This window comes from Dipodomys spectabilis, unplaced genomic scaffold (assembly GCF_019054845.1).
Source record: "Dipodomys spectabilis isolate Male_0828 unplaced genomic scaffold, ASM1905484v1 ptg000096l, whole genome shotgun sequence".
In the NCBI taxonomy this organism is placed as follows: domain Eukaryota; kingdom Metazoa; phylum Chordata; class Mammalia; order Rodentia; family Heteromyidae; genus Dipodomys; species Dipodomys spectabilis.
The window spans coordinates 25987990-26002465 of NW_024870773.1; the positions used below are offsets into that span (position 1 = coordinate 25987990).

At 45.7% G+C, this 14476-nt stretch overlaps 1 protein-coding gene and 1 non-coding gene across 3 annotated transcripts in view; one reads left to right on the forward strand and one right to left on the reverse strand.

The window, feature by feature from the left end:
* Nucleotides 1-14476, forward strand: part of Dip2c (disco interacting protein 2 homolog C) — a 312795-nt gene that overhangs the window by 83295 nt on the left and 215024 nt on the right. The window lies entirely within an intron of this gene.
* On the reverse strand, nucleotides 6614-6740 carry LOC122113352. The gene has a single exon (XR_006148431.1). It is a non-coding gene; the product is annotated as a small nucleolar RNA SNORA40 (small nucleolar RNA).

Here is a 14476-nt window from a genome sequence, read left to right on the forward strand (position 1 = left end):
CAAGGAAATAATCTGCATATACAGAACAACTTCAGTACCATAGCTGACAAGGTTCTTCAGAGAAACTGAGGCAATTGAGAATGAGATTTATTCTAAGGTGTTGCTCAAGTGACTATGGAGGCCAGCAAGTCCCATAACCTGCCACCAGCAGGCTGGAGACCTGGACTGTGTCTGAGTTCAAAAGAGAATCTTGAAATGATGCTTTTTTTGAGAAACATTTTACTCCTTTTCTATAGGAAAATAGGTAGGTGACTTGCTTGTGCTTTTTCAAAATGTAAAATAAAGACAGCAAGGGAGTTGTGAGGATATTGGTCCTATCACTTTGAAGGTCTGAGAACTAAAGAGCCTGTGCTGTAGATTTCAGTCTGGCTCTGAAGGCCTGAGAACCAGGGGTCCTAAGGGTTAGATGGTGGGAATGCCAGCCCAGCAGTCAAGCGGAGAGCCACAGGCAGCTGGAACTGGGACAGAAGTGTGTAGCCTTGAACTGTCATCCACAAGAGACCAGCTTAATCAGCTCTACAGAGGACGGAGAGAAGTAGTCCTGGGCTTTTTGTGGCTGTCCTAACTACCTGTAGTATGGATTCTGAATTACTCACAAACACATTGAGCCTCTGCTGTTCCCCCTAGAAAATAAGGGAATATACAACAGGACCCTTCAGGTTGAGTCAGCTGTAATAGCTGTCATGTCATGCAGAAGTGGCAGCTACTTGGTCGTGATCAATACCATGTAGCTTTGAAACTAGGCAGTAGTAGAGAGCTGGCCAGCTGGCCCTGGCAATGTGTTAAACATTATAAATAGTCACAGCAAGCTCCTGTGGTCATGCCTGGCTTGTGGATGAAGGCCCAGAGTTTAATGACTGTGATCGTTGGTGATGGATGTGATTAAATGTGCATCAGATTTGCCTTTAACACATTCAGTTCATCCACAGAGGGATGAGACTTCCACTTGAGACAGCCTTTCAGCCAAGGAGCCCAGTGAGTCAGGCTCAGCCCCAGACCCAGTGGAGGCTAAGAAGACCTGTTCGTCTCTCCCACAGTCCATGCTCCCATCAGTCCTTGCTCTGCCCCTCCTGAGCTCCACAGCTCTCAGGCTTTGTTAATGTCACAAAGAAGCAGCAGGCCAAGGCCAGCTCGGACTCAGGCCTTGTCTGAAGCTCATTTCTGGATTTCGGGGTTTTACAGTGGTAAGTGCTATTTCCAATGTATTTCTTATCCACAGTTTGCCACAAAGTCCCTGTTCTCAATGAGTACTTCTAGGAGGCCCACTAAAGGTTCAGCTACAAGCAGTTGTAAGTTACCTGTACCTATGATAGGATGTTACTGTGTTGAGGTTACAGACACAGGTTACAGGTCTTATTTTTCTGTTAAACTTTGTTTTGCCTTTTGGGTAAGATTAAGTTAGTTATTACTCAATCACTGTACAATGAGATGGATTTTAATGATAAAAAAAAAAAAGAAATCTCGGCTCTGTTCCACCAATTTAAGGTTAGGACCAATTAAAGTGTGAATGTTTTTATTCTAGAATTTCCTAGTAATGATGCCAGAGGACCTTCCTTTCTTTGTTCCAGAGAGCTTCGAGGCCTGGTCAAGAATGACTTTGTAGTGGGGAAGAGGAGCTGGGGTTGTATAGAGCTACATAGCAGCGCTCTAGGAATACCCATGTTTTACCTGTGGGGTCATCATTCCAAGGCATCACTTGCAGAGCACATTAGGGCTCTCTCCCTCATTGGCCGAGTCCTGTTAGTTTTCTAGGATGACTGTTGCTCCATGATGGGCCTCGTGGTGTGACAAATTCAAGGGCGATCTGTTTTCTTTATTGCTGTTTTCACAAATCATTTGCTGTATTGCTGTGGAAGCAGGGGATGCTGCAAACTCACATCCAGCTGCTTTGCAGTGTGACTGGTTTCAGTGCCATTTCAGTCACAGGCTCTGAGAACCCACAGGTCTGTTCATGCTCTTCATATACAGGCACTGGCACTTGGCTTGGATAATGACAAATATTAACATCTGAAATTACACGGGAGTCAGTCCAGCTGCTTATAAACTGGCCTGATGGCTGGATTTCTCCAAAGATGGAGGAGTCACTGGGTTTCGCATTTCCTTTTCTGGTGAGGCTTGGGGTATCTTGGGTCTGGATCCTCTCTTTTGTTTCCTCCTTTAGGGAACAGAGCTGCTTGAGACTGATTCTTGGACTGTTCTGTCAGTCAGTTCATCTGTCTCTCAGGGGGACTACAGCCCCTGGGAAACATGACTTGAGAAGTGGTCACAGGGTTCTCCCGCAGGGCCCCACACTTCCTACAGCCTGCACACCCCATGGAGTCAGCTGCTTGAGCCTTGGTGAGCTAATCCTGTTCACAGACGAAGTCTTCAGAACTTCTGAGGCCTCTCTGTGTGTCCCAAGTAGCCAGAGGCTCAGAAAGTACAGGTCTTTGGGCCATCAAGAGGGGTGGATGGTCATAGTACTTTGAGCTCACTTGACATTCAGCACAGCAATCTGCTGCCACGATGGAAAGAGCAGACAGTAAACCAAAACTCAGCCAGGTTGGAGTTGGCTGCCCTGCGGTGTGGCTCAGTCACTGTGGTTTTGAGAAGAGAAATGCAGCTTCCCTGTGCATGACAGTTGTTTTAACTCTGAATTGGGGGGCAGTATGGTCTATTTTCTAATAGTGGTGCAGACTTCAGGGGTATTGTATGAAGCAGCGTGTCTCCTTATGCCTTAAGTACATGCTCCGCCCACAACAGATCATTAGTATGGCATAAAATGGAAAGTTTCGCATGGGATTGTACAATACCTGTGAGACCCCCCCCCCCATATACATATACAGATAGATAGATAGGTAGATAGATAGATAGATAGATAGACAGATCCTTCCCTGAGACAAGGTCTCTCTTTGCAGCTCAGGCTATCCTCAAACTCACCAGTGTAGCCTAGCTAACCTTGAACTTACAGTCCTCCTGAGTGTTGGGATCACAGGTGTGAGCTACTACACCCCACATAACTGCTTTGGATACAAAAAAAATTCTAGTGCTTAAGCAGATAGGAAAGGGCTCTCTTTTTGAGGGAAAAGTATTGGTTATAAAAGCATGAGACATAATCTGTTTGTTTTTTTTTCCTGGTGGGTCATGGGGTTTGAATATAGGTTCTGGGTGCTGTCCCTGAGCTTTTTTGATCAAGACTAGTACTCTACCACTTTGAGCCACACCACTACATCCAGTTTTCTGGTGGTTAATTGGAGATCATGAACTTTCCTGAACTTTCCTGCTTGGGCTGGCTTTTATTTGCCATCCTCAGATCTCAGCTTCCTGTGGCTAGGATTATGGGAGTGAAAGCTCCTGCTTTCGTGTGTGTGTGTGTGTGTGTGTGTGTGTGTGTGTGTGTGTGTGTGTGTGTGTGTACGTACACATTTCTTGTATATTTCCTTATAAAATGAAACAGGAAATTTAAGTTGTGTTACTGTGTTCTCAGCCATGCTGTCATCAGATCTTGCATAGGCTTTTAAGCATTTAGATGGAGCTACTTTGTTAAAATGTATGTTACTTATCAATGGTATAATGATGATGATCATACCTTTTCAGTCTCGGGGATTGAATCATGACCTTGTGCTTGTGAGGCTAGCCCTCTACCACTTTTATTTTTTGGGATAATGGCTCCCTAATGTTTTTGGGGCCAACTTCTCAATTGCCATCCTCCTCCTCTACCTTCAAAGTAGCTGGGATTGCAGGGGTATGCCATGACATCTGGCCCCTTAAAATAAATTTTGATAATAAGTTGAATGAAGAAAGCAGTAAACAAACTTTAAATTGCTTAGCAGTGCTTCCTGGGGCTAGTTCTGTTGTGCTTGGAGTCATTAATAAATAAAGTGGTTTTGAACTGCCCGAGGCCCTGTAGTCTGCAGCAGAAGGTGGGCTCTTATGCATATTTACTCCAATTAACTAATCATCCTTCAGAAAACATTCTGAGTGTCCTTTATGTGCCAGTTGACCTTGTGAATTTGAAGATAAATGGGAGAATCCTTCTCTGATGGATCTTGTGGGGGAAATCTCATGATTTCTAGTGGGGATACAGAGAACTCGAGAACCAGAAAGCTGCAGTAAGTAGTAGCCTATGACTGTGGAAGTAAACAATCCTGTGGTTGATTTCTTCAGCCCTGCTCACAGTCAATCCGGCTGGCACTGGGAACTGCCCACTGTCTCCTGTAATCCCTGAGCCTGTGGGGGAAACTCCCATGTAACCAAAGCCCAGAGAGTTAGGGACCTTCCCAGGACACCCCAGGGACAGCTGTGGTCACAGTTGTTCTCTTTCTCATCTCTCCCCCTCTCAGTGACCAGGGAAGCATGGAGGGCATGCTCCTGGCCTTGCTCAGGAAAGCTGGCACTCAGGGTGGCTTTGTGTTGTAGGGGTGGTGGTACTGGGCTGAATCCTCAGTGTAGGGATCTCAGCAGGCAGAGCCGAGCAGCGCCACTCAGAGGACTGCGGGGGGAGGACTGCTGAGGAGCTGCTGCGATCCCAGGACACCCCAGGATGCGATGGTGATGACCTTAAGCCTTGTTTTCCACAGAGAGATACCTGGGATGATTAACATATGAAGAGCAAAGATGTGTTTTGTTGCCTGGTTCTAGAGGGCCCAGTCTGAAATCTGGTGGATGGATCATCTGTATAATTCAGATGGCAGTGGTGGGAAACCTGTGGTGGGGGAACCAGGAAGGAAAGAGGAAGAGCTTGGGTCCCTCCATCCCCTTCAGCCACAGGCCCCTCGTCCTGAAGCATCCATCAGCTTACTGGGGTTCACTCTGGAAACCTCTGAGGGACACACGCCCTTTAGCAACTACAAGGAGGAGGTGCAGCGGCCACTAGGTTTTTACTGTTCCATTATGTGAACATTAAGATTCAACTGTTTCAATATCGATAGGAATTTGAATTATTTCGGGGAGACATATGTTCATTCAGGTATTTTTTTTAAGAGAAGATTTCTTTGTAGAAGATAGAATGTTAAAATATGGTCACATACATTATCTGCTATTATGCCAGCATAAACTCTGATGATAGCCACACAGAAAAGCTGTCATGTTCTATTAATGCATGGGACCACTTTCTTATAATCAAAGACATACAGATAAGGAACCTAAAGTCATTCAAAAGGCTCCTCAGACCTTAAACTTGTAATTCATTTTTATTAATACTCTTGCCAATTCACTAAGCGTATCAACCCCAAACTGAGAATGTACAGTGACATATTGAGGACAGAAATAAGCTGCATTTTAGTATTCCAAAATATAGAGCCCCATTTTTCTCCTCTTTGCTCTAACACTGTACCTTCTTTCAAAATGTGAGCTATGTGGTTCCACAGCTTGAGTTGAGGCTGGTACACCTGGTATACATTCTTCAGGGGAGTGGATGGGCTTCCTGCACAAGCAGCATGTTCGCTGTGCATTTGCTTTCCAGTAATCCTGCACCGTTCTCATTCACAGTGCCGCCGTGAGCCTTGCAGGAGTTACCTTTACCATGTAGGAGTTGTTCACGGGGGAATGAGTTTCTGAGAAAGATCTGGCATGGTCTTGGAGTCCTTAAAAGGGAAGAGTCAGTGTACAGAATCCTGCAGTCTTCTACTTGGATGTAGAGCTTTATTTTGAAATTCCTCTTTGCTTGATAGTTCTCATATTTCTATTCCTACTTTGTAGACTTTGTGCTTATCTCTAATTCATGAGGTAAACAGATGAAAGGGGAAATGTATTCAGTCATCAGCATGCCATCTTTCCAATGCTCAAATCAGCTGGTATGTGCAACCTCTGGGTAAATTGGTGGTATCTTTTTTTTTTTAATCCTTTAAATAGGTAACTGTCTGGTGGTTGTCAAGAAAAATACCTTTTGAAACTGGTTTTAGAAGGGGCAGAGGTAGATGTGAGATGGACTTACAAATTATACATATAATGAAAAAGTCTTTGATGATAAACACAGTTGTACAATTGCATAATTTTAGTGACCAAACAGAGTGCATGTTTACAGTACTGTTTTCACAGTGGGATGGTGAAGTCTACTACTTAGCTAGAGCTTCACCATTATTAGAGGGGTGTCCTGTGTCCTCCTGGGGGACAAAGGAAAGATTCTGAAGTGAATGGTATAATTGGTGGTAAATTGGAGAACAGCTGCAGGTCAGGCGTGCTCCAGCTGTGGTGTGAACTTTATTACCAGTTGTCCCTTCTGTGCATGCAGATGAGTGCAGCTAGGAGGCTGGGTGAAGGGTGGATGGCAGAAGGGCTGAGCACAGTCACAAGTCCTGAAGTGTGGGACAGGTGAGGCTGTTACAAATGCCATATTCCGAGAGCACTGTCCTCTAGGAGCTGGGGACATTTCCCTACCAGAAGCCCTAGTGGTGGAGCCAGAAAAGCAGTAAAAAGACAGCTCTTTTCCACCTTCTAACTGCAGGATTGGCTTGGTTTGGAGTGGCTCTGCTCACTCCAAGGGCATGTGCGCCTTACTTGTGCCACAACGAGGTTTTTTTTTTTTTTTGTTCTTGTTGTTTTGTTTCGTTTTGTTTTGCTTTTACATCAACTTCGTTCTCAGAGCAACCTGTTTCAGTTAACAAACCCTCACATTGCCAGCTGGCGTAGGAATCACATTCCTTCTTACAGGTAGCACAGTCTCATCTCAGCAGTGAGTTCGAGGTTGCAAAAGAGGACTTCCTGTTTGCACCTGTCTGTGAAGCTTTGTCACAGGTTAAACAAAGACACACACAAGTGCTCGAGGGTTTGCTTTTAAGTTAGGTCCCCAAGAGTTCATTCTGCACAGTGTTCAGAGGGACCACGCAGGCTCACCAAGTGTGCCTTCACTCTAGCCCAGTGTCCTGACCCATCACATTAGCTTGCATTTGTACCTGGTGCTTCAATTCCCCAGAAATAGTTCTCTCTCTGTTTTCTTGTTGAGGGAACTTTCATCCTTCCAGGAATGAGAGCACACAGTGTATTGGACATGTACAACATGTTGGAGTGTTGGCCAGGGATCACGTTACCCCTTTGCAAACCTGGAGAGGGATGGTTTATTGTTCTGTTACGGAGATACCTGAAGTCTTTGCTAGCTCAAAGAATTTTTTAAGTGTTTTGGGTTATTGTAGATGAAGGACCATGTTGCCCAGAGAACAGTTCCCGGAAATGTTGGGTGCAGTGACATCATTTCATTGGGATGCCTGTGTGGTTTCCGTGGTGGTTCTTTTCAAGGGGAGAGCGCTTTGAATGTACACATGCCAGGTCTCTAATAAATGTTCCTACCTTGTTAAGGCTCACAGGTTTCTCATTGGGTCTCCTGTGGATTAGTAGTAATGGAGGTGAAGAGAATGATCACAAACCAAAATGTTGATAGAGCAGTGGACGCATGTGAACATGTATCATTACTAAGTTGGGGCTATTGTCCTTCTAGTTAACATTTAATTGCAAAAAACAATTATTGCAAGATTTTTGATTCTCATTTATTTAGCAGAGTGTCAAAATTTGTGGTTTTTCATTTGTTCCTAGTATTATGAATGCAGAAAAATGGAAAGTTAAAATCCATCTAATTGCAGGGACTGAATTTTACAATAAGAACAGATTGCAGCCTCTTCTGCTGTTTCTTTAAAGGTTGTATAACAAGCAAGTCTCTGGCCTGATCTGAGTGTTAATTACCTTGTTTCATTCAGATGTGAATGATCAGTGCTGGCTTGTGTACTCCTGAGACACCCGGCTCTAATGACACATCATATCTCAGAAGGGTCAGCAACCGACTTCTTTGCCGAGGGTCCTGACTCTCGGGTTATCAACAGTGTGGGCATGAGAAATCCCACCCTTTCCAGGGCTGAGTAACAGAGAGAAAACTGTTTTAAAAAATGTATATTTTGGGTTGCAGCTGATTTTATTTAATATAATATGCCTTTTTCAACTCCTGTTTTGTGCCACACTTGAGTCAAGAGTATGATGGGTGGTGCACTAGAATAAGTACTACTCTTGCTCCCCTTGCTTGTCTTGGCTAGCATTCTCGCCTTCACCGTGAACGTCATGAGCAGACTCAGCAGTCTGTAGTCTGCAGGGCCCCCCCCCCCCCCCTGGCTATGACCTGACTGACAGCCCTTTTCCCCTTACCCCCTCATCTTTTAAACAGTAGAAATAGGGGCCAAACATGGGGGCTCACACCGTTCCATCTCCTTGGCAGGCAGAGATTGGAATATCACTGTCTGAGGCCTGCCCAGGCAAAAATGTTAGCGAGACCTGCCTCAATCAACAAGCTGGTCATGGTGATGTGGGTCTGTAAACTAGGACACATAGGCAGTGGTATCTTGAGGGCTGAGACCCTATATGAAAAATAACTAAAGCAGAAAAGGGCTGGGGGTGTGGCTTAAGTGATCCAGCACCTACCTGAGCAAGCATGAGGCAAAGTTGTGCTTTCCTCCTACAAAACATACAAGAGTCACAGTTTCACTACTGAAGTATTATCCAGAATTACTCATGAGTTCAGATCTGTCATGTAGGCCCGTTGAATGTGGGGTAGTAGCTATGATGCGCTGGGGCATTGGTATAGGGGTGTTGACAGGGCTGCTAAGCTGTCCCCCCCCCCCCCCCCCCCGAAAATCCACCTTAATATGCCAGCTCCTAACTTGACGTAAAATGGAGTTGCAATTCACAATTGTTCTTTTTCTTAAGTTTTAGGAAGACACTAAGACAGCATAATAAGAGCATCCTTTAACACCCCAGCCTCCACGCACACACTTTACAGAATCACAGTTGGTCTAGGAAAAGTTAACCTAAAATAGATGTCCTTACTATGACTTGCGGTTGGTTTTTGTCTTCGTCTTTTGATGTGGTAAGTTGGTGACTTAAAGTCACCATACTGGGGGTGTGAAGCAGAACTTCAGAGGGTGCAGATGATTCTGTGGTCTAGAGCATTAGGGCAACCTGAGTCTGAACCAGCAGGGTCCATGTCAGGAGACCAGGGCTGGGATGGTGGCCCTAGGCTGGCCTGTGGATGGGCAACTGGGGAGAGAGCCACGTGGGCTCACGGAGTGGGGGCGGGAGGAGTTCTCAGTGGTGCTTCAGATGCACACACAGACTGAGACAGCCAGTCTTGTGATCATAGCTTATCGGTCCCTTGGTGGTGGAGCAAGTATTTTAGTCCACAAGTGGTTTTTTTTTTTTTTTTTTCTTTTGCTTCAGTTCTTTATCCTGGGAGGACTTTCTTGCTTGTCTGTTCATACTGAAAGTGATTTGGCATCGCTATCTGAGGGACTGGAGCCGTGGGCCACTGTTTCCTGCACTACTGAGTTTCTCTCATTCCAGTGCCCTTCCTTGCCCAAAGCCAGCGTCCGCTGGAGCTTGTTAGGATTGATTGTCCAGCCTGGGGGTAGGGGGTGGCGGGGAAGGAGGGGCTGCTTGTGTCCCTGGAGGACAGACCTCCAATTAGCAAGGTTGTATAGGACTTGGTGGCATCGATCTGACCAGCTTGACTGCTGTGGTCTAAGTTCTCAAGATGAGTCCTGATCCCTAGTGCATGTTTATCCTGTGTGCAGGTGCAGACATGGGGGCATGAGGGAGACAGGGAGGAGGCTGGGGGAGGGCCTTCTCCAGGGCAGGAGAAGTCTGTGCACAGGACTACTAAATGATCACTTACACGCTCTTCAGCATTTTAGAGGTGGTTAGGAACAGTGGAGTTTATGGAATTCTTAATTTTGATTTTTCTTTTTTGGTTGAAGCTTGAGGTAGATTAGTGTTAATAATAGCAATATGGCTAGTGTGTGCACACAGGTGAGTTCAGTGTTGACACCTGTTACTGTGGGCTGTCCCTTGAGATCCATGAGGTGTTTCCTGTTATTCCCATTTTACGAATGAGGACTTAAAGAGACTTAAAGAGATTTCAGAGCAAATGCTGTTACATTGTCAGCAGGGACCCAGGCAGTCTGGCTGCAGATTTTTCCTATAACCACTGCACATACCCATAGAATAGCATTTGATTGTCCTGCTTCAGGGTAATACTTCGTGAAACAGGACTGAGACTTAACCATGAATGGGTGAGACCTTATTGTTCTATAGAGAGCCGATATGTCTCATGGAACTGGCATTGCTGGGAGCCAGAGAGGGGCAAATGTAAGTACTGAGTAGGTGTGCAACCTGTGTTTCAGCAGGGCTCCTGAAAAATGTCTTGTAGAGTATTATAAGAAATACTGTGATTATTGAACATTACATAAACAGAAACAAGATTTTGGTTTTAAGATTAATTTTTTTTGAGCTCAAAGGGAAATGAGCACCACTTTTTCTGTTCACACATGTGTGCGGATTCATGGTGACAGGCTGGGGCTGGAGTGACTCAGGTCACTCAACGTAGAGTGAGGGTTCCGTGTGCTTTGGTAACAGCCCTGTGTGTCTTAGTGATATCTTGTGTACCTTAGTGCAGAAGTAGGAGTTTACTTGTGGTCTCCAGTCTCTAGGATCCCCCAGCAGGGATCATGTACAGGGTAGCTGGAGTCAGGGTGCACCATCACAGAGGACACTTAATTGTTTTACTCTTGGCCTGCTTCCTGGTTCTAATGCACTCTGGCATTCCAATCTCATGCCTTTTTAGATCAGTTTGAAAGGCAATCTGATGTTAGGACCATACGTCTATATCTAATATATCTGTATCTATCTATCTATATCTATCTATCTATGGTATGGACCTTCTCTCAGTTTCTGCAAGCACTCTGTGTGTGTGTGTGTGTGTGTTGTGTGTTGTGTGTGTGTGTGTGTGTGTATGTGTATGTTTGTGTGTAAAATGTATTTTGTTGATTGTGGACCTTGAACTCAGAGCCTGGATGCTGTCCCTGGGCTCTTTTGCTCAAAGCTAGCAATCTACCTTTTTGAGCCACAGCTCAATTTCTGGTTTTCTGTTGGTTAATTGGAGATAAGAATCTCATGGACTTTCTTGCTTGGGCTAGCTTTTTTTTTTTTTTTTTTTTTTTGTCATGGGGCTTAAACTTTGGGCCTGAGTCCCTCAGCTCTTCAGCTCAAAGCTAGCGCTCTACACTTGAGCCACAGCGCAACTTCTGGTTTTCTGGTGGTTTATTGGAGATAAGAGTTTCATAGCCTTTCCTGCCCTGGCTGTCTTTGAACTGAGATCCTCAGATCTCAACCTCTTGAGTAGCTAGGATTACAGGTGTGAGTTACCAGCTCCCTGCAGAGGTGTAGCCCAGCCTGGTATTGAACTTGTGATATTTCTCATTGATTACTGGCATGTACCACTCCAGCTGGCATGTGTTGTTTTGTTAATAGAATGAGTTGAAGGACCAAATTAATAGTGAGTGCTGTGTGGCCTTGTACCTTATTTACTCCATAGTAATACATCTTTTCTGCAGTAACAGGACCCTTATACCATGATGCCTTTGTCATTTATCTCATTACTGGATTATATTTTGAAAACATAATGACCTTGAGGTCCATCCAGACACTGGAACAGGCCCTCTTTCCTAGGTGAACAGATTACCTTTCCCTTTTGCAGGGCAACTATTTTCTGCAAAACAAAGAAATGCATCCTTTCCTTGCTGGGCACCAGTGGTTCACACCTGTAATCTTAGCTACTCCGGAGGCTGAGATCTGAGGATTGTGGTTTGAAGCCAGCTCTGGCAGAAAAGTCTACGTGACTCATCTCCAGTAAACTACTCAGAAAAAGCCAGAAGTGGCACTGTGGCTCAAGTGGTAGAGCACTAGCCTTGAGCATAAAGAGGCTCAGGGACAGTGCTCAGGCTCTGAGTTCAAGCCTCAGGACCAGAAAAAAAAAATCCTCTGATAATTTTATTATGTCATAGGCGTCAGTTTTGGTTGATATTCTTCTCGCGTTGTCCCTTGGTGATATTCTTAGATAAATCATTGCAAGAATTGAGCTGTCCCTGGTTTAGTGGCTTCCAATTCCTCCCATCTTTCTGTGCCTGTAAATTACATCGCATTCCTTTTCTCCCAACTCACCTGTAGTTAACTGCCAGAGCTTTAGAATATGTCTGATCATGTTACCTAAGCCATGATTCTTAGAGCTAAGGAAGACTGATCTTAGGTTTCATAGATTTATCTACTCTGGGATTATTAAAAGTAAGAGTACCTGAGAGGCATTCAGTTGCTGTTTACTGAACACGATTTATACCCAGTTCTTTAAAAGCATTTCTGCTGAGCATTGTGGCTGTTTGCCATTTGGTTCTGTTTCTCCCTGGATTGGAAATGTCTTCACATTAGGACCATCTTGTCCTGAATTCCTGTATTGTCTGAGTCACGGAGGGTATTGCTCTCCTGGCGCTGCCTCCCCAGGCCCACTCTATACTTTTTGCTGGAGCCCGTTCTCACCCTCACAGAAGGCCTGAGGCCTGAACATTTGCAGAATTCTCTATCCAAATGCCCATGTGTTTTTCCTGGGCCTATCTCTGCTCACCTGGGTTATGCTTTGTGTTTTCTGTTGGCTCAGATGGCAAGAACTGCTCTATGTGGAATGCAACACTAGGAAAGAGCAGATTGTCAGAAACAGAACCGACTGTACTATTAGCCACCCAGCCTCCCAGGAAGTAGAGGACTAATGCCTGAGGCTGTCAGCTTGGTGGATGGGCATGGGGTACCTTACTTGAGGAGGTTCTGCAGTCTTAGAAGGACATATCCCTGTGCCAGGCTTACTGGGGCTCCTCAGGGTGGATTCCCATGTGCTGTCAGCTGCTCTGCATCCACATGTAGTGGCTGGTAAGACGTTTGACAGTATAAATGACCTGTGTGCTGCACTGAACGCAGGTCAGCTGGCTGTCAGAGTCACGGTGTTCTTTTTTTTTTTTTTTTGTCGGTCGTGGGGCTTGAACTCTGGGCCTGGGCGCTGTCCCTGCGCTCTTCAGCTCAAGGCGAGTGCTCTACCACTTGAGCTACAGCGCCACTTCCGGTTTTCTGGTGGTTTATTGGAGATAGGAGTCTCACGGTCTCTCCTGCCCGGGCTGGCTTTGAACCGAGATCCTCAGATCTCAGCCTCCTGAGTAGCTAGGATTATAGGCGTGAGCCACCAGCGCCCGGCAGTCACTGTGTTCTTGTTGGCCACTTTTCATGGTTCCCACAGACACGTGGCACTGGTGACCTGTGGAGCCCATTCTGTCCTGTACATTCTGTTGCCTACCTCTCTGACACAGGATCAGCCACCAGTCCATCCTTATCACAGGAGCCCATCTGTGCTTGAGGTGGAGCAGAGTATGAGAAGTCGTGAAGTTCTCTTTCCTAGCACCCTAAGCATTCAGTTACCATTCTTTGTAGAGTAATGCTGTCGTTTGAATCTGAACATGCCCCCAAAGGCCCATGCATTAAAGGCTTTCTCATTACCTGGTGGCTTTTGAGAGGCGATGGATTGTAAGGCCTCTGACTTCATTGTTGGACCCAGTGGTGAAGTGGTATTGAGTGTGGGTCCTGGTTGGAGGAAGGAGGGCGCTGAGGGGAGCAGGCTTTTGAAGGGTGTATCTGTGTCCAGATTGTTGTGCTTTCTCTCTTGCCATGCTCATGTTTGTTTTCTGTTTCCTGGCCTCCATGAAATGAGCAGCTCTGCCCTAATACCCCCCCCCCCCCCCCCCCATGCCATCCTTGCATGATGCTCTGCTCTACCACAGGCCCACAGGCCCAGGAGCCGGGCCTAGAATGAAAACGGGAACCAGCACAAATCTTTCCTCCTTTACATTGTTTGTCTCAGATATTTTGCTATGGCAGTGAAAAACTGGCTAATGTGAGGAGACAAGTTCTTAACATAAATTGCATTTGGGATCCCATTTCAGCACCTATAATTTCAGTTTTCTGGCATTTAGTAGAATGAATAGTGCAGAGCCAGAGAGGGAGGGAGAAGGAGGGAGGGAGGAGGAGGAGGGGGAGGAAGAGGAGGAAGAGGAGGAGGAGGAGGAGGAGGAGGAGGAGATATCAGAATGGGGAACCAAATGCCCCCACTCTGCTCCCCCATGCACCAATCAGGATTAATCATTGTTTTCTGGCTCATCTTGCTCTTTGCCTTGTTGGTCAGGCATCCTCCAGGGGAAGCACGTTACCTTTTCTGTGTTTGGTAAGAATTAGTGTTTGCTTCTCTGAGTTGTGTGGTTGAGGGTAGGCAAGAAGAGGCTGGCTCCTTGCCTGGTTGCTAGGTGACCCACAGAGACCTGCTTTGTACCTCTGGCTGCCTCCTCCACCTCCCCATGTCTTGCCCAAACAGACAAATAACCCACCATCTTTTGGAAGAGGCAGCTGCAGGGGAGGGAAGCATTTGATTCAGACTTTCTCCTTCCACTTGGATGTTTGAGCCATTATTCAGCCTGGGCAATTATAGACACAGCCGTCTGTGCTGTGCATCACTCCTCCCTCCAAAGGCTGCATTGCTTTTAGAGGCTTGCAAATGTCACTTAACTCATCTTCAATTTAAAGTATGCTATTAAATTTTAATGTTCAAATTGATGGATGTATCTTAGGGTCTTTATTTGATTTCTCTTGTATTGATTTT